The sequence below is a fragment of the Mytilus edulis genome, chromosome 11, assembly GCF_963676685.1.
Source record: "Mytilus edulis chromosome 11, xbMytEdul2.2, whole genome shotgun sequence".
Classification (NCBI taxonomy): Eukaryota; Metazoa; Mollusca; class Bivalvia; order Mytilida; family Mytilidae; genus Mytilus; species Mytilus edulis.
The window spans coordinates 2,098,682-2,124,234 of record NC_092354.1 but is presented as its reverse complement, the minus strand read 5'-3'; the positions used below and the strand labels follow the sequence as shown (position 1 = coordinate 2,124,234).

Sequence of the window (25,553 nt, the reverse complement as noted above, 5' to 3'; positions counted from 1 at the left end):
TCGTTAATACACTAATATAATTGGATATTTTCTTACCAGATGTTATATTTCTTACATTTGGTAAATTGTTTGACTCCTCTCATGATTTTGTTATCACACACCATTAACATGTTTATATTTTTATATTGTCATAGGTTGGACAAACAGCTTTACATTGGGCTGCTAGTCGTGGACAGATTGATGTAATAAAATGGTTACTAGATCAAGGATGCAGTCCTTGGGTGAAATCAAAACAGGTAACATTCAGTTTTATTCCTATTAGATAGATAGTTATTTTATTCTCTAAAAACTAAATACAAGTCAACAGAGAAAGTACAATTACAATATAAATACAAATAGTTGAGGGTAAACAGCTGCAGATAAAATATAATAAAGTACAACTTTATGATGAAATATGAAGAAATCAGTCTGTGCGTTACTTTTACATGGAGGGACTAACCTTTTTATTAATACACTTAATGAATGAACACAGTTTTCTTAAGGAGGCTCACGGGTATAAGATTTTCAAAAAAATTAAACAATAATTTTTCATTTCAAATTTTATTTATTACCTTAAGCAGTTTTTGGCTTATAACTAAAAAAACAAAGCATTTAGAGCAAATCTGACGTGGGATAAAACTGTTTATCAGGTTAAGATCTATCTGCCCTGAAATTTTCAGAAGAATCTGACATTCTGTTGTTAGGTTGCTGCCCTTGAATTGGTAATTTTAAGGAAATTTTGTTGTTTCTGGCTATTATCTTGAATATTATTTTAGATAGAGATAAACTGTAAACAGCAATAATGTTCAGCAAAGTAAGATCTACAAATAAGTCAACATGACCAAAATGGTCAGTTGACCACTTTAGGAGTTATTGCCCATTATAGTCAATTTTTAACCATTTTTCGTAAATCTTAGTAATCTTTTAGAAAAATCGTCTCCTCTGAAACTACTCGGCCAAATTAATTGAAACTTGGCCACAATCATCATTGGGATATCTAGTTTAAAAATTGTGTCCGATGACCCGGCCAACCAACCAAGATGGCCGCCACGTCTAAAAATAGAACATAGGGATGAAATGCAGTTTTTGGCTTTTAACTCAAAAACCAAAGCATTAAGAGTAAAACTGACACTAAGTAAAGTTGTTGATAAGGTCAAGATCTATCTGCCCTGGAATTTTCAGATGAATTGGATCATCGGTTGTTAGGTTGCTGCCCCTGAATTGATAATTTTGAGGAAATTTTGCTGTTTTTTTGTTATTATCTGGAATATTATTATAGATAGTGATAACTGTAAACAGCAATAATGTACAGCAAAGTAAGAACTAAAAATAAGTCAACATGACCAAAATAGTCAATTTACCCCTTAAGGAGTTATTGCCCTTCATAGTAAATTTTAAATAATTTTCACAAAATTTGTAGATTTTCACTAACATTTTCCACAGAAACTACTGTTATAGATAGAGATAATTGTAAGCAGCAAAAATGTTTAGTAAAGTAAGATCTACAAACACATCACCATCACCAAAACACAATTTTGTCATGAATCCATCTGTGTACAATGTTTAATATTAACATAGACCAAGGTGAGCGACACTAAAGAGCCTCTAGTTTTAAATTAAAAAAATGATTTAGACCCATGAGCCCCCTTAAAACTGATTATTTTTTGTCGAGCCTGCGACTTTAATCTCAGAAAGCTCGGCATAGGGATAGTGGTAAAGCAGTGGCGGAGGCGTTGGCTAACTTTTTAAAAGCTTTATATTTTAGAAGGAGGAAGACCTTGATGCTTCATACTTTGTATATGGATGCCTCATGTTATGAAGTTTCCGCCAGTCACATGTCCAATGTCCTTGACCTCATTTTCATGGTTCAGTGACTACTTGAAAAAAAAAATGTTTGTAATGTTAAATTATGTTTTATAAATAAAGTATAACTATATTTGGTATGTGCGTACCTTGCAAGGTCCCCATGCCCGTCAGACAGTTTTCACTTGACCTCAACCTACCAACACACCTAACACCAATCCTACATTACTGACACAACTACCATCTCATCATACTCTACCAACACACCCTACACCAATTCTACACTACTGATACAAAAACCATCTCATCATACATCACCAACATACGTAACACCAATCCTACATTACTGACACAACTACCATCTCATCATACTCCACCAAAACACCTAACACCAATCCTACACTACTGATACAACTCCAATCTCATCATACTCCGCCAACACACCTAACACCAATCCTACATTACTGACACAACGACCATCTCATTATACTCCACCAACTCACCTAACACCAATCCTACATTACTGATACAACTCCAATCTCATCATACTCCGCCAACACACCTAACACCAATCCTACATTACTGACACAACGACCATCTCATTATACTCCGCCAACACACCTAACTCCAATCCTACATTACTGACACAACGACCATCTCATTATACTCCGCCAACACACCTAACACCAATCCTACATTACTGACACAACGACCATCTCATTATACTCCACCAACTCACCTAACACCAATCCTACACTACTGATACAACTCCAATCTCATCATACTCCGCCAACACACCTAACACCAATCCTACATAACTGACACAACGACTATCTCATTATACTCCGCCAACACACCTAACACCAATCCTACATTACTGACACAACGACCATCTCATTATACTCCACCAACTCACCTAACACCAATCCTACACTACTGATACAACTCCAATCTCATCATACTCCGCCAACACACCCTACACCAATCCTACACTACTGACACAACTACCATCTCATCATACTCCATCAACACACCTAACACCAATCCTACACTAATGACACAACTACCATCTCATCATACTCCAGCAACACACCTTACACCAATCCTACACTACTGACACAACTACCATCTCATCATACTCCACCAACACACCTAACACCAATCCTACACTACTTACCATCTCATCATACTCCATCAACACACCTAACACCAATCCTACATCACTGACACAACTGCCATCTCATCATACTCCACCAACACATCTTACTTCCATCTAATCACATTCCACTAATGCACCTCACACCAATCATACACTAGTTAACAAAACTACCATCTAATCATACTCCAACAACACACATCTAATCACATTTCACCAACAGATCTTACACCAATCATACACTGTTTACAAAACTACCATCTAATCACATTCTACCAATACACCTTACACCAATTATACACTATTAACAAAACTACCATTCAATCACATTCCACCAACACACCCTACACCAATCATACACTTTTATCAAAACTACCATCTAAGCATACTCCGGCAACACATCTTACACTAATCATACACTATTAACAAAACTACCATTTAATTATACTCCAGCAACACATCTTACACCAATCATACACTATTAACAAAACATCCATTTGATTATACTCCAGCAACACATATAACTACCATCTTATCACATTTCACCCACACACCCTACACCAATCATTCAATAATGTCTTTAACAGCAAAATCTCAAATATTATTCATTGATCTCTTTATAATGACACTTCATACGTGTTGTTGGTTTAGGTTCACTGGTTTTTATTTCAAGTATATATAAATAAGACAACATTCTGCAATGCATAGGTAAAATTAATGCAACAGTTACCTATTATTTACTGTTTTACAGTTTTTGAAATAAAAGATATATATGTGTATAATTAATGAAAGATTATTTGATTGTATTTCAGGGTAAGACTCCTTATGATCTGGTAGAAATATACAGCCTTGAGGATGAAGAGAGAAAAAGGAAGAAGGAAGAAGTGATGGACTTCCTTAAGGTAAATAGTATTGTCTTACTTTAAAAGATATTTACAGATTATGAGAGACAAAACAGACTTGGTACAAAGAAATTACAATTAAACAGTTGCCTGTAGTTTTCAATGTCATTGTAGTAATTTTTGTCAGTTAACAATGTAAGTTGACAATTCCAAGCTTGTTGCCTAATATACATGTTGGCATATGTGGAAGACAAATGTTTAAAATCTGTGTTCTCATCTGTTGGATGTCTCTTATTTTTTGTGTCATCAGCTTGCAATCTCCTAGGTATATATATACATCACATGATCTCCTTTTATGTGTCATCAGCTAACTATCTCCTAGGTATATACATCAAATCATCTCCTTGTATGTGTCATCAAGTTGGTATCTCTTAGGTATATACATCAAATCATCTCCTTGTATGTGTCATTAGCTTGGTATCTCTTAGGTATATACATCATATCATCTCCTTGTATGTGTCATTAGCTTGGTATCTCCTAGGTATATACATCATATCATCTCCTTTTATGTGTCATCAGCTTAGTATCTCCTAGGTATATAAATCACATCATCTCCTTGTATGTGTCATCAGCTTGCTGTCTCCTAGGTATATACATTACATCATCTCCTTTTACGTGTCATCAGCTTGGTATCTCCTAGGTATATACATCAAATCATCTCCTTGTATGTGTCATCAAGTTGGTATCTTCTAGGTATATACATCACATCATCTCCTTTTACGTGTCATCAGCTTGGTATCTCCTAGGTATATACATCACATCATCTCCTTGTATGTGTCATCAGCTTGCTGTCTCCTAGGTATATACATCACATCATCTCCTTGTATGTGTCATCATCTTGGTATCTCCTAGGTATATACATCACATCATCTCCATTTATGTGTCATCAGCTTGGTATCTCTTAGGTATATACATTATATCATCTCCTTGTATGTGTCATTAGCTTGGTATCTCCTAGGTATATACATCACATCATCTCCTTGTATGTGTCATCAGCTTGCTGTCTCCTAGGTATATACATCACATCATCTCCTTGTATGTGTCATCATCTTGGTATCTCCTAGGTATATACATCACATCATCTCCATTTATGTGTCATCAGCTTGGTATCTCTTAGGTATATACATCATATCATCTCCTTGTATGTGTCATTAGCTTGGTATCTCCTAGGTATATACATCACATCATCTCCTTGTATGTGTCATCAGCTTGGTATCTTCTAGGTATATACATCACATCATCTCCTTGTATGTGTCATTAGCTTGGTATCTCCTAGGTATATACATCACATCATCTCCTTGTATGTGTCATCAGCTTGCTATCTCCTAGGTATATACATCACATCATCTCCATTTATGTGTCATCAGCTTGGTATCTCTTAGGTGTATACATCATATCATCTCCTTGTATGTGTCATTAGCTTGGTATCTCCTAGGTATATAAATCACATCATCTCCTTGTATGTGTCATCAGCTTGCTGTCTCCTAGGTATATTCATTACATTATTTCCTTTTACGTGTCATCAGCTTGGTATCTCCTAGGTATATACATCAAATCATCTCCTTGTATGTGTCATCAAGTTGGTATCTTCTAGGTATATACATCACATCATCTCCTTTTACGTGTCATCAGCTTGGTATCTCCTAGGCATATACATCACATCATCTCCTTGTATGTGTCATCAGCTTGCTGTCTCCTAGGTATATACATCACATCATCTCCTTGTATGTGTCATCATCTTGGTATCTCCTAGGTATATACATCACATCATCTCCATTTATGTGTCATCAGCTTGGTATCTCTTAGGTATATACATCATATCATCTCCTTGTATGTGTCATTAGCTTGGTATCTCCTAGGTATATACATCACATCATCTCCTTGTATGTGTCATCAGCTTGGTATCTCCTAGGTATATACATCACATCATCTCCTTGTATGTGTCATTAGCTTGGTATCTCCTAGGTATATACATCACATCATCTCCTTGTATGTGTCATCAGCTTGCTGTCTCCTAGGTATATACATCACATCATCTCCTTGTATGTGTCATCATCTTGGTATCTCCTAGGTATATACATCACATAATCTCCATTTATGTGTCATCAGCTTGGTATCTCTTAGGTATATACATCATATCATCTCCTTGTATGTGTCATTAGCTTGGTATCTCCTAGGTATATACATCACATCATCTCCTTGTATGTGTCATCAGCTTGCTGTCTCCTAGGTATATACATCACATCATCTCCTTGTATGTGTCATCATCTTGGTATCTCCTAGGTATATACATCACATCATCTCCATTTATGTGTCATCAGCTTGGTATCTCTTAGGTATATACATCATATCATCTCCTTGTATGTGTCATTAGCTTGGTATCTCCTAGGTATATACATCCCATCATCTCCTTGTATGTGTCATCAGCTTGGTATCTCCTAGGTATATACATCACATCATCTCCTTGTATGTGTCATTAGCTTGGTATCTCCTAGGTATATACATCACATCATCTCCTTGTATGTGTCATCAGCTTGCTGTCTCCTAGGTATATACATCACATCATCTCCTTGTATGTGTCATCATCTTGGTATCTCCTAGGTATATACATCACATCATCTCCATTTATGTGTCATCAGCTTGGTATCTCTTAGGTATATACATCATATTATCTCCTTGTATGTGTCATTAGCTTGGTATCTCCTAGGTATATACATCACATCATCTCCTTGTATGTGTCATCAGCTTGGTATCTCCTAGGTATATACATCACATCATCTCCTTGTATGTGTCATTAGCTTGGTATCTCCTAGGTATATACATCACATCATCTCCATTTATGTGTCATCAGCTTGGTATCTCTTAGGTATATACATCATATCATCTCCTTGTATGTGTCATTAGCTTGGTATCTCCTAGGTATATAAATCACATCATCTCCTTGTATGTGTCATCAGCTTGCTGTCTCCTAGGTATATACATTACATCATCTCCTTTTACGTGTCATCAGCTTGGTATCTCCTAGGTATATACATCAAATCATCTCCTTGTATGTGTCATCAAGTTGGTATCTTCTAGGTATATACATCACATCATCTCCTTTTACGTGTCATCAGCTTGGTATCTCCTAGGTATATACATCACATCATCTCCTTGTATGTGTCATCAGCTTGCTGTCTCCTAGGTATATACATCACATCATCTCCTTGTATGTGTCATCATCTTGGTATCTCCTAGGTATATACATCACATCATCTCCATTTATGTGTCATCAGCTTGGTATCTCTTAGGTATATACATCATATCATCTCCTTGTATGTGTCATTAGCTTGGTATCTCCTAGGTATATACATCACATCATCTCCTTGTATGTGTCATCAGCTTGCTGTCTCCTAGGTATATACATCACATCATCTCCTTGTATGTGTCATCATCTTGGTATCTCCTAGGTATATACATCACATCATCTCCATTTATGTGTCATCAGCTTGGTATCTCTTAGGTATATACATCATATCATCTCCTTGTATGTGTCATTAGCTTGGTATCTCCTAGGTATATACATCACATCATCTCCTTGTATGTGTCATCAGCTTGGTATCTCCTAGGTATATACATCACATCATCTCCTTGTATGTGTCATTAGCTTGGTATCTCCTAGGTATATACATCACATCATCTCCTTGTATGTGTCATCAGCTTGCTATCTCCTAGGTATATACATCACATCATCTCCTTGTATGTGTCATTAGCTTGGTATCTCCTAGGTATATAAATCACATCATCTCCTTGTATGTGTCATCAGCTTGCTGTCTCCTAGGTATATACATTACATCATCTCCTTTTACGTGTCATCAGTTTGGTATCTCCTAGGTATATACATCAAATCATCTCCTTGTATGTGTCATCAAGTTGGTATCTTCTAGGTATATACATCACATCATCTCCTTTTACGTGTCATCAGCTTGGTATCTCCTAGGTATATACATCACATCATCTCCTTGTATGTGTCATCAGCTTGCTGTCTCCTAGGTATATACATCACATCATCTCCTTGTATGTGTCATCATCTTGGTATCTCCTAGGTATATACATCACATCATCTCCATTTATGTGTCATCAGCTTGGTATCTCTTAGGTATATACATCATATCATCTCCGTGTATGTGTCATTAGCTTGGTATCTCCTAGGTATATACATCACATCATCTCCTTGTATGTGTCATCAGCTTGGTATCTCCTAGGTATATACATCACATCATCTCCTTGTATGTGTCATTAGCTTGGTATCTCCTAGGTATATACATCACATCATCTCCTTGTATGTGTCATCAGCTTGCTGTCTCCTAGGTATATACATCACATCATCTCCTTGTATGTGTCATCATCTTGGTATCTCCTAGGTATATACATCACATCATCTCCATTTATGTGTCATCAGCTTGGTATCTCTTAGGTATATACATCATATCATCTCCTTGTATGTGTCATTAGCTTGGTATCTCCTAGGTACATACATCACATCATCTCCTTGTATGTGTCATCAGCTTGGTATCTCCTAGGTATATACATCACATCATCTCCTTGTATGTGTCATTAGCTTGGTATCTCCTAGGTATATACATCCTATCATCTCCTTGTATGTGTCATCAGCTTGCTATCTCCTAGGTATATACATCACATCATCTCCATTTATGTGTCATCAGCTTGGTATCTCTTAGGTATATACATCATATCATCTCCTTGTATGTGTCATTAGCTTGGTATCTCCTAGGTATATAAATCACATCATCTCCTTGTATGTGTCATCAGCTTGCTGTCTCCTAGGTATATACATTACATCATCTCCTTTTACGTGTCATCAGCTTGGTATCTCCTAGGTATATACATCAAATCATCTCCTTGTATGTGTCATCAAGTTGGTATCTTCTAGGTATATACATCACATCATCTCCTTTTACGTGTCATCAGCTTGGTATCTCCTCGGTATATACATCACATCATCTCCTTCTATGTGTCATCAGCTTGCTGTCTCCTAGGTATATACATCACATCATCTCCTTGTATGTGTCATTAGCTTGGTATCTCCTAGGTATATACATCACATCATCTCCTTGTATGTGTCATCAGCTTGCTATCTCCTAGGTATATACATCACATCATCTTGTATGTGTCATCAGCTCGCTATCTTCTAGGTATAAACATCACATCATCTCCTTGTATGTGTCATCAGCTTGGTATCTCCTAGGTATATAATTCACATAATCTCCTTTCATGTGTCATCAGCTTGGTATTTCCTAGGTATAAACATCACATCATCTCCTTTTATATGTCATCAGCTTGCTATCTCCTAGGTATATACATCTCATCATCTCCTGTTATGTGTCATCAGCTTGCTGTGTCCAAGATATAAACATCACATCATCTCCTTTTATGTGTCAACAGCTTGGTATCTCCTAGGTATAAACATCACATCATCTCCTTGTATGTGTCATTAGCTTGGTATCTTTTAGGTATATACATCACATCATCTCCTTGTATGTGTCATCAGCTTGGTTTCTCCTAGGTATAAACATCACATCATCTCCTTTTATGTGTCATCAGCTTAGTATCTCATATGTATATACATTACATCATCTCCTTGTATGTGTCATCAGCTTGGTATCTCCTAGGTATATACATCACATCATCTCCTTTTATATGTCATCAGCTTGCTGTCTCCAAGATATAAACATCACATCATCTCCTTTTATATGTCATCAGCTTGGTATCTCCTAGGTATATAATTCACATCATCTCCTTTTATGTGTCAACAGCTTGCCATCTCCTAGGTATAAACATCATATCATCTCATTGTATGTGTCATCAGCTTGGTATCTCCTAGGTATATACATCACATCATCTCCTTGTATGTGTCATCATCTTGGTATCTCCTAGGTATATACATCACATCATCTCCATTTATGTGTCATCAGCTTGGTATCTCTTAGGTATATACATCATATCATCTCCTTGTATGTGTCATTAGCTTGGTATCTCCTAGGTATATACATCACATCATCTCCTTGTATGTGTCATCAGCTTGGTATCTCCTAGGTATATACATCACATCATCTCCTTGTATGTGTCATCAGCTTGCTATCTCCTAGGTATATACATCACATCATCTCCTTGTATGTGTCATTAGCTTGGTATCTCCTAGGTATATACATCACATCATCTCCTTGTATGTGTCATCAGCTTGCTATCTCCTAGGTATATACATCACATCATCTCCATTTATGTGTCATCAGCTTGGTATCTCTTAGGTATATACATCATATCATCTCCTTGTGTGTGTCATTAGCTTGGTATCTCCTAGGTATATACATCACATCATCTCCTTGTATGTGTCATCAGCTTGGTATCTCCTAGGTATATACATCACATCATCTCCTTGTATGTGTCATTAGCTTGGTATCTCCTAGGTATATACATCACATCATCTCCTTGTATGTGTCATCAGCTTGCTGTCTCCTAGGTATATACATCACATCATCTCCTTGTATGTGTCATCATCTTGGTATCTCCTAGGTATATACATCACATCATCTCCATTTATGTGTCATCAGCTTGGTATCTCTTAGGTATATACATCATATCATCTCCTTGTATGTGTCATTAGCTTGCTATCTCCTAGGTATATACATCACATCATCTCCATTTATGTGTCATCAGCTTGGTACATCTCTTAGGTATATACATCATATCATCTCCTTGTATGTGTCATTAGCTTGGTATCTCCTAGGTATATAAATCACATCATCTCCTTGTTTGTGTCATCAGCTTGCTGTCTCCTAGGTATATACATTACATCATCTCCTTTTACGTGTCATCAGCTTGGTATCTCCAAGGTATATACATCAAATCATCTCCTTGTATGTGTCATCAAGTTGGTATCTTCTAGGTATATACATCACATCATCTCCTTTTACGTGTCATCAGCTTGGTATCTCCTAGGTATATACATCACATCATCTCCTTGTATGTGTCATCAGCTTGCTGTCTCCTAGGTATATACATCATATCATCTCCTTGTATGTGTCATTAGCTTGGTATCTCCTAGGTATATACATCAAATCATCTCCTTGTATGTGTCATCAAGTTGGTATCTTCTAGGTATATACATCACATCATCTCCTTTTACGTGTCATCAGCTTGGTATCTCCTAGGTATATACATCACATCATCTCCTTGTATGTGTCATCAGCTTGCTGTCTCCTAGGTATATACATCACATCATCTCCTTGTATGTGTCATCATCTTGGTATCTCCTATGTATATACATCATATCATCTCCATTTATGTGTCATCAACTTGGTATCTCTTAGGTATATACATCATATCATCTCCTTGTATGTGTCATTAGCTTGGTATCTCCTAGGTATAAACATCACATCATCTCCTTGTATGTGTCATCAGCTTGTTATCTCCTAGGTATATACATCACATCATCTCCTTGTATGTGTCATTAGCTTGGTATCTCCTAGGTATATACATCACATCATCTCCTTGTATGTGTCATCAGCTTGCTGTCTCCTAGGTATATACATCACATCATCTCCTTGTATGTGTCATCATCTTGGTATCTCCTAGGTATATACATCACATCATCTCCATTTATGTGTCATCAGCTTGGTATCTCTTAGGTATATACATCATATCATCTCCTTGTATGTGTCATTAGCTTGGTATCTCCTAGGTATATACATCACATCATCTCCTTGTATGTGTCATCAGCTTGGTATCTCCTAGGTATATACATCACATCATCTCCTTGTATGTGTCATTAGCTTGGTATCTCCTAGGTATATACATCACATCATCTCCTTGTATGTGTCATCAGCTTGCTATCTCCTAGGTATATACATCACATCATCTCCATTTATGTGTCATCAGCTTGGTATCTCTTAGGTATATACATCATATCATCTCCTTGTATGTGTCATTAGCTTGGTATCTCCTAGGTATATACATCACATCATCTCCTTGTATGTGTCATCAGCTTGCTATCTCCTAGGTATATACATCACATCATCTCCATTTATGTGTCATCAGCTTGGTATCTCTTAGGTATATACATCATATCATCTCCTTGTATGTGTCATTAGCTTGGTATCTCCTAGGTATATAAATCACATCATCTCCTTGTATGTGTCATCAGCTTGCTGTCTCCTAGGTATATACATTACATCATCTCCTTTTACGTGTCATCAGCTTGGTATCTCCTAGGTATATACATCAAATCATCTCCTTGTATGTGTCATCAAGTTGGTATCTTCTAGGTATATACATCACATCATCTCCTTTTACGTGTCATCAGCTTGGTATCTCCTAGGTATATACATCACATCATCTCCTTGTATGTGTCATCAGCTTGCTGTCTCCTAGGTATATACATCACATCATCTCCTTGTATGTGTCATCATCTTGGTATCTCCTATGTATATACATCATATCATCTCCATTTATGTGTCATCAGCTTGGTATCTCTTAGGTATATACATCATATCATCTCCTTGTATGTGTCATTAGCTTGGTATCTCCTAGGTATAAACATCACATCATCTCCTTGTATGTGTCATCAGCTTGTTATCTCCTAGGTATATACATCACATCATCTCCTTGTATGTGTCATTAGCTTGGTATCTCCTAGGTATATACATCACATCATCTCCTTGTATGTGTCATCAGCTTGGTATCTCCTAGGTATATACATCACATCATCTCCTTGTATGTGTCATTAGCTTGGTATCTCCTAGGTATATACATCACATCATCTCCTTGTATGTGTCATTAGCTTGGTATCTCCTAGATATATACATCACATCATCTCCTTGTATGTGTCATCAGCTTGGTATCTCCTAGGTATATACATCAAATCATCTCCTTGTATGTGTCATCAAGTTGGTATCTTCTAGGTATATACATCACATCATCTCCTTTTACGTGTCATCAGCTTGGTATCTCCTAGGTATATACATCACATCATCTCCTTGTATGTGTCATCAGCTTGCTGTCTCCTAGGTATATACATCATATCATCTCCTTGTATGTGTCATTAGCTTGGTATCTCCTAAGTATATACATCAAATCATCTCCTTGTATGTGTCATCAAGTTGGTATCTTCTAGGCATATACATCACATCATCTCCTTTTACGTGTCATCAGCTTGGTATCTCCTAGGTATATACATCACATCATCTCCTTGTATGTGTCATCAGCTTGCTGTCTCCTAGGTATATACATCACATCATCTCCTTGTATGTGTCATTAGCTTGGTATCTCCTAGGTATATACATCACATCATCTCCTTGTATGTGTCATCAGCTTGCTATCTCCTAGGTATATACATCACATCATCTCCTTGTATGTGTCATTAGCTTGATATCTCCTAGGTATATACATCACATCATCTCCTTGTATGTGTCATCAGCTTGCTGTCTCCTAGGTATATACATCACATCATCTCCTTGTATGTGTCATCATCTTGGCATCTCCTAGGTATATACATCACATCATCTCCATTTATGTGTCATCAGCTTGGTATCTCTTAGGTATATACATCATATCATCTCCTTGTATGTGTCATTAGCTTGGTATCTCCTAGGTATATACATCACATCATCTCCATTTATATGTCATCAGCTTGGTATTTCTTAGGTATATACATCATATCATCTCCTTGTATGTGTCATTAGCTTGCTGTCTCCTAGGTATATAAATCACATCATCTCCTTGTATGTGTCATCAGCTTGCTGTCTCCTAGGTATATACATTACATCATCTCCTTTTACGTGTCATCAGCTTGGTATCTCCTAGGTATATACATCACATCATCTCCTTGTATGTGTCATCAGCTTGCTGTCTCCTAGGTATATACATCATATCATCTCCTTGTATGTGTCATCAGCTTAGTATTCCCTAGTTATATACATCACATCATCTCCTTTTACGTGTCATCAGCTTGTTATCTCCTAGGTATATACATCACATCATCTTGTATGTGTCATCAGCTCGCTATCTTCTAGGTATAAACATCACATCATCTCCTTTCATGTGTCATCAGCTTGGTATCTCCTAGGTATAAACATCACATCATCTCCTTTTATATGTCATCAGCTTGCTATCTCCTAGGTATATACATCTCATCATCTCCTGTTATGTGTCATCAGCTTGCTGTCTCCAAGATATAAACATCACATCATCTCCTTTTATGTGTCAACAGCTTGGTATCTCCTAGGTATAAACATCACATCATCTCCTTGTATGTGTCATTAGCTTGGTATCTTTTAGGTATATACATCACATCATCTCCTTGTATGTGTCATCAGCTTGGTATCTCCTAGGTATAAACATCACATCATCTCCTTTTATGTGTCATCAGCTTGGTATCTCATATGTATATACATTACATCATCTCCTTGTATGTGTCATCAGCTTTGTATCTCCTAGGTATATACAACACATCATCTCCTTTTATATGTCATCAGCTTGCTGTCTCCAAGATATAAACATCACATAATCTCCTTTTATATGTCATCAGCTTGGTATCTCCTAGGTATATAATTCACATCATCTCCTTTTATGTGTCAACAGCTTGCCATCTCCTAGGTATAAACATCATATCATCTCATTGTATGTGTCATCAGCTTGGTATCTCCTAGGTATATACATCACATCATCTCCTGTTATGTGTCATCAGCTTGCTGTCTCCTATGTATATACATCACATCATCTCCTTGTATGTGTCAACAGCTTGGTATCTCCTAGGTATATACATCACATCATCTCCTTGTATGTGTCATCAGCTTGCTGTCTCCTAGGTATAAACATCACATCATCTCCTTGTATGTGTCATTAGCTTGGTATCTCCTAGGTATATACATCACATCATCTCCTTGTATGTGTCATCAGCTTGGTATCTCCTAGGTATAAACATCACATCATCTCCTTTTATGTGTCATCAGCTTGGTATCTCATATGTATATACATTACATCATCTGCTTGTATGTGTCATCAGCTTGGTATCTCCTAGGTATATACATCACATCATCTCCTTTTATATGTCATCAGCTTGCTGTCTCCAAGATATAAACATCACATCATCTCCTTTTATATGTCATCAGCTTGGTATCTCCTAGGTATATAATTCACATCATCTCCTTTTATGTGTCAACAGCTTGCCATCTCCTAGGTATAAACATCATATCATCTCATTGTATGTGTCATCAGCTTGGTATCCACTAGTTAAATACATCTTATCATCTCCTTTTATGTGTCATCAGCTTGCTGTCTCCAAGATATGAACATCACATCATCTCCTTATATGTGTCATCAGCGTGGTGTATCCTAGATATATACATCACATCATCTCCTTTTATGTGTCATCAGCTTGGTATCTCCTAGGTATATAATTCACATCATCTCCTTGTATGTGTCATCAGCTTGCTGTCTCCTAGTTATATACATCACATCATCTCCTTTTATGTGTCATCAGCTTGGTATCTCCTAGGTATATACATCACATCATCTCCTGTTATGTGTCATCAGCTTGCTGTCTCCTATGTATATACATCACATCATCTCCTTGTATGTGTCAACAGCTTGGTATCTCCTAGGTATATACATCACATCATCTCCTTGTATGTGTCATCAGCTTGCTGTCTCCTAGGTATATACATCACATCATCTCCTTGTATGTGTCATCAGCTTGGTATATATATGAAGAAATGTTTTGGCATACATCAAAAAGAATATTATGTTTTTTGAAATCTTCCTGGCCTCAAGCATTTAGCTGGTAGCAATAAACAAATCAAATGCTAAATAATATTTGGGAGTGAGGGGTGGAAATAAGGGGTATAAGGGTCTGCATGGAATTGCATACTTTAGAAAATGTAGTATTACTTTATTAATTATTTTAACATAAGACATTTTCTTTAAAATGTATGGTTTTAAAAGGTAAATAACATAACATGTGGCTAAATAACACTACAGGTGCCTTATTACATTTCACCTGGTCAAGTATGATACAGGTGAGAAAATACAACAGCCTCCAATAAATTTTGACATAACAGGGGGAAAAGGTAATAAATATGTTACTTGAAGACACCTCAAGGCATTGAAAATATGTCCTGTCTATTCAACTGTGAGCCAAAAATCTTCCAAATGCAGGAAATAGAAAGTCTGATATGGATAAGGCTACACCAAATTAATGTCTAGTTCTTCAGATTTTTTCTTTGAAAAAGGGTAGCGAGCGAGCGAAATTTTTTGTATTTGTTTTTTTTTCAAAGTTTGATTTTTGGCAAGCGAAATTTTTTTTTACTAGCGAGCGCTATTATTTTTGATATTTAGAAAAAAATAAAATCGACGTCAAGCATTTTATACAAGCGAGCAATCAGAAATTTAAACTGTTTTTGGGCTTCATGTTTTAATATATCTCATATCCTAGTTCTTATATTACTCTAAATTATCTATTTGTTCTGTGACATCCTGTTGGATTCTATTCACAAGATTTCCAGTACAAATATGGTTAACTAATAGCAAAATACACAATATCGTGTAGTCTGTTCAAATACAAAGATCCTGCTTGATCATGAAAAAGTGCAACAGATTTAAACATCCATGTTTGATGTAAGTTATAATTGATGTGTTATAAAAATAAGGAAATGTGGTATAATAGCCAATAAAACAACTATCCAACAAGGTTCAAATGAAGTGGATGTATGCAATTATAGGCAAAGTACAGCCTTCAATATTTCATAACTCAGTAAGATACAAAATTACTGTGCTTTTGGTGTTAAGTTAGCTTGTTTCATCATCAGTGTCACAGTGTATAACATGTTCAATAATAGATATAATTGTTTTGTATATTATGAATTCAAATAATCTGTTTTTTTTTGTATTTGGGAGGGTGTCACTGCGAGTGGGTGTGTTGTCTCAACAATTGGTAATTAATTACTAATCATACCATTATCTCGCTTCAATGTTTGGTTTTTACTATAATATAAAAGGCTAAATGTATCTCTTTTTTTTAATATTGTTAGATTCATACCTGAGTATACAATTAAAGTAACAGTTCAATTTCAAAAGTGAATCATATCTAGCTGCAGTGCTGCACTAGTTGTGAAAATTAAGTAAGAAACTTCCAGCTTTTGATTAGCCCTTCAAAATTGAGAAGAAATTACCCTTGAAGTAATATGTTTACACTTTAAAAACATCTACATGTAATATCACCATTTATTAAATATTTTGAGTTTCTGTATAAAATATTTCCTGCTTTTTCTCTCTTTTCCATATCCAATTCTAGTGTTTATATTTTATCATCATAGATGTATTTTGTCACCTGCCTGGAATTATAATTTTTTTTATTGTATGTTTTGTTTATGCAACCCGACTTTAAATAAAGATCACTTTACTTTACTTTACTTTACTTAGATCTAGATCGTTTTTGTTGTCAATTTCCGTGTCTGTAAGGCGTTACTTTCAACCGCACATCTGATTAAAATTTTGTTACATATATTTAGAGACGGACATGCGCGGCTCCGTATTGGACGGTTTTTTTTTATCTCGTCGACCTTACACAACACGCAGGGGATCTGACAAATGAGGTATTAATTTGGCGTGGCCTTAGTGTGATATATGGGTTCCAACCCAAAAAATTATAGGCATACATTTTGATGATAATTCATACCTATTAAAAGTCTCTCCATAAAACAAAAAAGAAAAGGAAAATCAAAAACGTACCGTTTGTGAACACCTAGTTTGACTATCGTTTTTTTCTGCTTCTGCTGCACACCTATATAAGCTATAACGTTATCGTAACAGAGAAAAAACGGACAATTTGATCATCAATAACAACAAATTTATACCTTCAATCATAATTCAAGTAGTTTTATATATGAAAAAACTGCAGAAAGGGGACTTTAGGTTTGTCTGTCTGTCTGTCTGTCTGTCCATCAGTCAGTGCGGCAAATCAGCTTTCCACACTTTTTTTTCTTCTTGATTGAAGATATTGATTTGATATTTGGTATATTTTTTTTATCATGACAAGTTACAGATTAAGTTCAAATTTTGTTCCGGTCTGATGATTTTGTGCAGAGTTATGGTCCTTGGACGAAAATTCACTTGAATAATCAGTTTTCCGCACTTTTTGTGAAAATAAAGTAAGAAACTTCCAGCTTTTTATTGGCCCTTCAAAATTGAGAAGAAATTACCCTTGAAGTAATATGTTTACACTTTAAAGTCATCTATATGTAATATTACCATTTATTACATATTTTGAGTTTCAGTATAAAATATTTCCTGCTTTTTCTTTCTTTTCCATATCCAATTCTAGTGTTTATATTTCATCATCATAGATGTATTTTGTCACCTGCCTGGAATTATAATTTTTTTTATTATATGTTTTGTTTATGCAACCCGACTTTAAATAAAGATCACTTTACTTTACTTTACTTTACTTAGATCTAGATCGTTTTTGTTGTCAATTTCAGTGTCTGTTAGGCGTTACTTTCAACCGCACATCTGATTAAAATTTTGTTACATAAATTTAGAGACGGACATGCGCGGCTCAGTACTGGACGGGTTTACGTACTTTTATCTCGTCGACCTTAAACAACACGCAGGGGATCGGACCAAATAAATTATAGGCATACATTTTGATAATAATTCATACCTCTTAAAAGTCCCTACATAAAAAAAAAGGAAAATTAAAAACGTACCGTTTGTGAACACCTAGTTTGACTATCGTTTTTTTCTGCTTCTTGTGCACACCTATAACGTTATCGTAACAGAGAAAAAACGGACCATTTGATCATCAATAATTAGAAATTTATACTTTCAAACATGATTTAAAGTAGTTTTATATATGAAAATATATATGCAGAAAGGGGACTTTCGGTTTGCAATTTGTCTGTCTGTCTGTCTGTCTGTCGGTCGGTCTGTCTCTCTGTCTCTCTGTCTGTCTGTCCATCAGTCAGTCCGGCAAATCAACTTTCCACACTTTTTTTCTTCGTGATTGAAGATATTGATTTGATATTTGGTATATATTTTTTTTAACATGACAAGTTACAGATCAAGTTCAAATTTTGTTCCGGTCTGACGATTTTGTGCAGAGTTATGGTCCTTGGACTTAGAAAATTCACTCAAATAATCAGTTTTCTGTACTTTTTCGTCATGCTTGAAGATATTGATTTGAAAATTAGTATATAGTTTGATCATGACAAATTACAGAGCAAGTTTAAATTGTGTTTCGGTCTGATGAATTTTGCAGAGTTATGGTCCTTGGACTTAGAAAATTCACTTAAGGTAGATTCATGGTATACCGCCATCTTGGATTGTACAATCACAGTACAAAATTGGTCTAGTTATTTGCCCAAATCAGCAAATTTGGAAACAGATTTGCAATTTAATGGTTAGACTGTTTATTTATATAAAGAAAACTTGCTAATTTATTGTATTATTCAAAATATTTTATCAAGTATCAACCTTTTTGGTTTTTAAAATCATTTTTTTCAAATGAGCCATTTAAGGGGAGATAACTCTTTTAACACAAAATTTATACTGGGCTAATAGGGAAATTTTTTATTTTTACTTGTGGCAAGAAAACAAGTTCGGTGACACCATGTTTTCTTTTTATTTTCTTAAAACATATTATAAAACCTTTCTTCTCACAATTTTTTTCAAAATTCTATCTCATAGAATTTTTTTTATTCACTGTTATGTGTTTTTTCATGAACAAACTAACCAAATTTAGGCAATTTTCAACGACTCATAGCTTGAAAAATAGCACGGTGACCCATACTTTTGATTATATTTTTGAAAACAACATAGGAAAATCTTCATTTTGTCAAATTATAAGAAAATTCTGTCTCAAAAAACATTTACTTATGATCTACCTTTAATAGTCAGTTTTCCACACTTTTTTTCGTCATGCTTGAAGATATTGACTTGATATTTGTTATATAGTTTACATCATGACAAGTTATAGATCATGTTAGCATGTTGATCCAGTACAATGAAGTTTTAACCGGAAGGGGACTTTGTATTGCCATGCAATACTCTCAGAATGCTTGTTAAATTTCAGGAATGATTCCAGGTGTTTTCAAATGGGTCCCCTGAACATCAAATTTTTATCCTAATTGGGAGTTTTCTGATGCACCTAAGACTAATTAATATTATTTTCCTGTAAAACAGAAAATTATGGCTAGCCCTTTTACTGTTTATTCATTGTTATTCAAGTTTCAAGATATCTCATATAATCTCAAGTTTTAAGATATCTCATACAATCTCATTTTTATAAGATATCTTATATATATTATATACAGCATCTCATAGAGTTTTTTAAGATTTCTCATAAAGTTTATAAGATAAGAATTTTCATATAAGATATCTTACAAAGTTTATGAGAATATAATTTTCTTTATATTTTATATATATAAAGAACATTATATAACTTTGCAGATATCTTATTTTACTATTACTATTTTAAGATATCTTATAAACTGTACAAAATATCTTATAAACTATATAAATTTTGAAGTTCGAAAAAATAGGAAAACTGCTTGCCATAGAAAATGTATATTAAGTTTCACCTGTATAATAATTCTGGATAGGTTACTGATTTTGATACACATGATAACCAGATCACTTGACAGTTATTGGAAGTTGTCACATGAATATCATTGCACATGATGCATTATCATCTTAGCTATGGTAACCTAGGCCTATCACAAGAACATATATTTCTAACATAAACCACTTAAAAAATCATCAGTAGGGTATTTTTTCAACAAGTTATCTTTATAAATTTACCTTGATTCAAACGGATTTCAAATTGAGCTGGTAAATTGTCGAATTCATTTGGATCATTTTCATAACTTTTGAAACAGTTCCATAATGATCACATCGAATTTCATGAATAGTCTATCATCAACTTTATTTTCAAAAACAATGTCAAACCTTTGTCTTTTAACATGTTTGAGGAAATAAAGCAAACTATAAAATAATTTCTTTGGCAAAACAAGTTTTCATCAAATTTTATAACCGGCTTTGCTGGGCGATCTGATATTACGATATCGGCGTTCATTAAAATTTATCCATCAATATTGCTATATTACAATGATCAACAATTTGCCGAGGTCTGCTTTGACATCCATTTTGACAAAAAGCATCTTTTTAATCAACCTGCCTGTCGATCTGATTTTACGAAATCAAATACTCCCATATCATTTTAATCAATTGAATCCGGCTGCTGAACCACAACAACATTAATAGATGACGTCACCATCAAGGAGTCATGAACCCCCTATGAAATTTACTAACCCCCTACAGTCTCATAGGGGGTCACAACGTGATAATTTACCCGCGGTGCGATAAGAAAATTCATAGTTGCCTAAATCGGTGACAGAAACTTTTCCGGAAATATTAATTTTTATTTTATTTCAAGAATTGGGAATTTATATTCACAAAAATATTTTTGGGGCCGCTGGCCGATTGTAAGACTGCTCAGCGGCCCTTAACTATATAGTGGAATCATCCCTGATTTTATTCATCAGATGAACCCATATATGTATGGTAACAAGCTGGTCGGTTATAATTGTCTGAAAAATCAATGTTGTTTAAGTACTGACTCTTTAAATGAAGAATTAATGTCTTTTTCTTGGTTATTTTCCACACTCAATGGCTCAAATTGATCAGGTCAATTGTCTTTAGTTTGTCAGTAATCGGGAAAATAAAAATCATTGATTATGACAAGCGCTGGATTCTTTGACCTTTAAAATGCCGATTGATCAGGTTTTGACCAGCAAAATTGTAAGAAACATATTTTAAGATAAATAATTATTGATTTATTAAAAAAAAATTCCTTTAACAGTTCCAGATGATGGTAAATGCAGATAAGCACTTCGGACGCTCATAATTAATAAAGTGTAATTTCCATTTAGATTTGTTTTTTGTGACTTGTGTCTTTCTTTTTGTGTGCTTCATTTCGAACTGATGCGTCAGATATTTTCAAACTGATGTTCACGATACGTTATTGTGTTGTGTTGTTGCACCACTGTCTCAAGTTTAGGGGGACTGAACACTTGCAAACCTGTTTAACCGCCACATTCTGTATGTGCATGTTCCAATTCAGAAGCCTGTCTTTCAGTGGTTGTTTTTCGTTGATGTGTGACATATTTGTTTTTCGATTCTTTGCTCGAAATTAAACAGTTGATTTTCTTGTCTGAATGGCTTTATATTTTATATAATATCAGATTGTTTATTCTTTTGTAGACTGTAATGTTACAGACTCCAGAAGGTAAGTCCAGTTATGATCTGCGAGTATTCTTTATCATGTTTTTTTTTATACCCCCGCCGTGGCGGAGGGGGCATTAAGTTTTACCCCTGTCCGTCTGTGCGTAAATCCGTACGTCCCAAGATTAGTTTCCGTTCTCTAACTTTAGTTTGCCACAACCAATTGTTATGAAACTTGTACACAATGCGTATTACCACAAAACACAGATAAAGTTTGAATTTTGGTGGCGTCACTTTTACCGTTCTAGAGTTATGCCCCTTTACAAATGGGAAAATAGCTGAAATATTCGTTTTTTTTATGAATGCAGTCGTATATTAGAATGACGTTGGCGTCGTCGTCGTCCTAAGACACATTGGTTTTCGCACAATTACTTTAATTTAAGTGAATGGATCTCTATAAAATTTTAACATAAGGTTCAATACCTTTAAAGAAAGGTTGGGATTGATTTTGGGGGTTATGGTACCAATAGTTTGGGAATTAATGGCCAAAAATAAGCATTTGTCTAGTTTCCAGACCATAACTTGTGTTCAAGTGTATGGATCTCTCTGAAATTTTACGTCAAGGTACCATCCCACAAAGGGAAGGCTGGGATTTATTTTGGGGGCAATTGTTTCAAAATTTTAGGAATAAGGGGCCAAAAAAGGGCAAAAAAAAAGCATTTTTCTAGTTTCCAGACAATAACTTGTGTGTAAGTGTATGGATCTTTATGAAATTGTACTACAAGGTTCCATATCACATAGGGAAAGCTGGGTTTGAGTTTAGGGGTAATTGCACTAATTGTTCAGGAATTTGGGGCCAAAAAGGGGCAAAAAACGCATTTTTCTAGTTTTCAGACAATAACTTGTGTTCAAGTGTATGGATCTCTCTGAAATTGTACTGCAAGGTACCATACCACAAAGGGAAGGGTGGGATTGATCTTGGGGGTAATTGCCTGAAAGTATTAGGAATTAGGGGCCAAAAAGGGGCAAAAAACAAGCATTTTTCTAGTTTCACGACAATGACTTGTGTTAGTGTATGGATCTTTATAGAAATTGTACTACAAGGTTCCATATCACAAAGGGAAACATGGGTTCGAGTTTGGGGTAATTTTCTAAATGTTTAGGAATTTGGGGGACACAAAGGGGCCGAAAAACAAGCATTTTTCTAGTTTTCAGACAATAACTTGTGTTCAAGTGTATGGATCTCTCTGAAATTGTACTGCAAGGTACCATAACACAAAAGGAAGGCTGGGAATGAGTTTGGGGGTGATGAATCATAAGAGGGTTTTAAAAATATTTGCGGGGGGGGATTTTTTTTCCTTTTTTTTCTTTAAAATTTGCCATTTTAGGTTGGTTATTTCTGATTTATATATAGATTTCATCAAATATTTATTTCTTTGGATTCTTTGATATGCTGAATCTAACCATGTGTTTAGATTTTGGATATTGGACCATAATAGGTAAATTAAAAAAAAATAAGTTCTTAGACCACATTAATTCTGTGTCAGAAACCTATGCTGTGTCAAATATCTAATCACAATCAACATAATTCAGAGCTGTATCAAGCTTGAATGTTGTGTCCATAATTGTCCCATCTGTTCAAGGTTCCACCTCATCGGTCGTATCAAGCTGCGCCTCAGCGGAGCATTTTATTGTTCTCTTACTTTAATTTGCCTCAACCAAATGTTAAAAAATTTATATACACAATGCTGATTACCACAAAACACAGATCTAGTTTGAATTTAGATGGCGTCACTTTTACCATTCTAGAGTTATGCCCCTTTCATGCCTTTACAAAATAAAAAAAAATCGCTGAAGTATTCGTTTCTTTTCTCTAACTTTAGTTTGCCTCAACCAAATGTTATGAAACTTACGAACAATGCTAATTACCACTAAACACAGATCAAGTTTGAATTTTGGTGGCGTCTTTGCTGAATTTTTCGTTTCCGTTCGGTAACTTCAGTTAGCCTCAACTAAATGTTATGAAACGTATACACAATGCTTATTACCACAAAATTCAGATCAAGTACAAATTGGGGTAGCTTCACTTTTACAGTATTTGAGTTATGTATGTCCCTTTATAATGTTATGTCCAAGCGGGGGCATCATCTGTGTCCCATGGATACATTCCCCATTTATGCCCCTTTACACATTATTCTTGTCTATCATACCATTTGAACTTGTCACATGCTTCTTTGAACAGTTACCACTCGTTCAGGTGATGATTTGAAGAGAGAGACAGCCAATAAAGGATCATAATCGGCCCTAAATAGTAGCTACCTTATTAGGAATCAGTATAACAAAATTGAACTTGTCAGCAAAAAGTAGAATATAATAAAAATAAGAAGAATGTGACCTTACCTGACTTCATATTTTTTAAAGTGCTTTTGGGGTACCTGTATCGTGTTTATCCGGTGGTGATGCTACACAGTGTTATTACCACGTAAACTATAATAGATTTAAAAGAACTTTCAATAGCAAAATGATTAGCTTTACTAGATCTATTTATAAGTCAGCATAGCCAAATTTGTCAGTTCACTCAATATACGAGTTATTACCCTAGAATGATGATTGTTTACCATTTTTATTTAATCCTTTAAGACAAAACGTATTATGGTATAACATTGTTTGTCCGTTGGTCTCCATCCATTCGTCCATCTGTCCTTCTATCAGTAGACACTTCATAAAATTATTCAAATTTGCTTTATCAATTATTGTGTATAATTTCAACACAATGACTAACAGAGGAAAGCTCTTTTTCGATGTAACATTTTGGTAGATTTGTTGTTCCAGATTTACAGGACATTTACTGTTAGATTTAAGGCAATGTTTCAGTTACTGCGCAGTAACTCCAGTATGCCTTGATTGATTTTCTAGAAACTTTATATTATTCTTCGGATCGATAATTAAAATCGTCTCTTTGATTTTTGGTCGAGCCTGCGACTTTTGTTGCAGAAAACTCGTTATAGGGTGAATGACTCGGCTGCAGCGTTAACTTACTTCTTAAAAGCTAAATATTTCAGAAGGTAGAAAACCTGGATGCTTCATACTTTGTATATAGATGCCTTATGATATGAAGTTTCCGTCGGTCATATGTTCATTGCCCTTGACCTCATTTTCATGGTTCATTGACTACTTGAAAAAAAAAAAATTTTGTAATGATAATTTCTCTCTTATTATGATTAATAGGATAACTTTATTTGGTATGTGCGTACTTTGCAAGGTCCTCATGTCTTTCAGACAGTTTTCACTTGACATCGACCTCATTTCATGGATCAGTGAACAAGGGAAAATGTTCGTGGTCAAGTCCATATCTCAGATACTATCACTAGTAACCCGAATTTAGCTTGAACGGACAAAAACGTGTTAACGCTATTTAAATGAGATTGATCAATATT

At 35.2% G+C, this 25,553-nt stretch overlaps 1 protein-coding gene across 1 annotated transcript in view; it reads left to right on the top strand.

The window, feature by feature from the left end:
* LOC139493887 (uncharacterized) overlaps positions 1–25,553 on the top strand; it is a 452,812-nt gene that overhangs the window by 206,015 nt on the left and 221,244 nt on the right. The gene's annotated exons all lie outside the window — the stretch shown is intronic.